This window comes from Eublepharis macularius, chromosome 15, assembly GCF_028583425.1.
Source record: "Eublepharis macularius isolate TG4126 chromosome 15, MPM_Emac_v1.0, whole genome shotgun sequence".
NCBI classification, from domain to species: domain Eukaryota; kingdom Metazoa; phylum Chordata; class Lepidosauria; order Squamata; family Eublepharidae; genus Eublepharis; species Eublepharis macularius.
In genome coordinates, this window is record NC_072804.1 from 18,265,351 (window position 1) to 18,267,196 (window position 1,846).

A 1,846-nucleotide genomic window follows, 5' to 3' on the forward strand; every position below is an offset into this window, starting at 1 on the left:
CTCGACGATGCGACAAAGCCAATGACGCGATAGAAACGTAGAGTGCCAGAAGGAAGAGGCGGGGCCTGAACTGGGACGGCTCAGGATTTCCGGGGGCCTGGTGCGCGCGCCCGCTTTGACGCCATTTTGTGGTGGAATGTTGCTAGGAAACGAGTCCGGGGCTCTGATTGGGCTGCTGCCAGTTTCGCCTGAAGGCTGATCGTTGACGCGGAGGGCCTTTTCCTTCAGCCCTTGTGGGAAACGGGGTTGGGGCGGGGGTCAGCCTTTTAATTGTTTAAAAATAGTCCCCCAAGGGGTTCGGCGTTAGTTTATCACCGAAGCGAAGAAGGGAAAGGGGCGGGCTGGGGCTTTTTTTTTAATTATTATTTTCATTCAAAGTCCGCCTTTTTCATTGGGATCTAAGGCGGATTACAAGAATGGTTTTTATTTTTAAAATAGTAAGAAGTCCAGTAGCACCCTTAAGACTAACCAACATTGTAGCATAAGCTTTGGAGAACCACAGCTCTCTTCGTCAGATGCATCCAATAAAGTTGGTTAGTCTTAAAGTGCTACTGGACTTTTTACTATTTTGCAACCACAGACTAACAAGGCTCACTCCTCTGGATCTTTTATTTTTAAAAAGTTTCCATCAACCTGTAAGCAAATCGGATAACATCTGAAGCAAACAGCACCGAGTCCTAGTGTGACCAACAATGCAGCTGGGCTGGGGTTGTAGAAAGGGGGGGGGGAGTCTGAACGAGGCCGACTAGGGTTTCCAGATGGCTGGTTAGAAAAAAGATTTACCCGTTTAGATTTCTTCGTGGGGGCGCACATGCAGACACTCGGAGAGGCGTGGACCTTTGTTCGTGATATTCAGACTGTGGCTAGTTAAATTAATTCCCTCCAACCCAAAACCAGTGCTTGATCGGATTCATGCCGTGGTCCCCACTGCTCTAATCTAGACTGTGTTTCTTGTATGCCATCCTGTTCCCCAACCTTTCTACAGCATTCTTCTGCCCAGTCATTCCCCTTTCTCATTGTTCTGGCCAAGTGCTGTTCCTCCTTAGATGTCCACAGGCAACGCCCTTTCCACCCCCAAGCCCTTGCCTCAGCACCTGCCTCTCTGTCCTTGCCCTCCACGTTCCTGCATACTCTTTGCCAGAAGCACCGCTGCTTTCCCCCAGTGTCACTAGGCAGCATGTTGGGTGGGGGGTGGGCAGCAGGAGAGGCAGGTGGATGGGGGTTTGGTGGCAGTGGGCCAACCACAAGCTCTGGCAGCTGTTCCATCTCATGGTATGCCGACACTGGCCCTGGCTGCAGCCTTCACCACCTTCAGCTGTCCTGCTCTCTCAAACAACTTTGCCCTTTTTTCTTTATTGTCCCCTTATGCCTTGAACCAACTTCCAGAACAATTGTGTGTTGCCTCTCCCTCCACCCCCATCTTTTCCATGAATCCATGGGCACAATACCTCTACTGAAATGAAACTTAATCACGTGTAGCTGGAACAAATGCATATTCTTTACCATCTCTCTTTCCCCTCTGTTAAATTTTAGATTGCAAGTCCCTCAGTGTGGGGACCGTACTCTAAAACGCACAGTGCTTTATTGAATGTCTTAGCTGTTGACTGTATTAACTTGCACTCTGTAATCTACCTTCAGCTACAGTGAGAAAGGTGGACTAAACATAAATAAATTTTTTTAAAAAGTGCTTGTGGATGATGCTCCATTAATAGTAGTTATATCAAATCTGACTAAAGAGAAATGCAGGCATAGTAAGATTCCAGCTTAGCTTCTCTCCCTTTCAACATTTTGCTAGGACAGCTGAGAACAAACCTACTTAAAGCTATGGTTATCAATCAAGACCCAG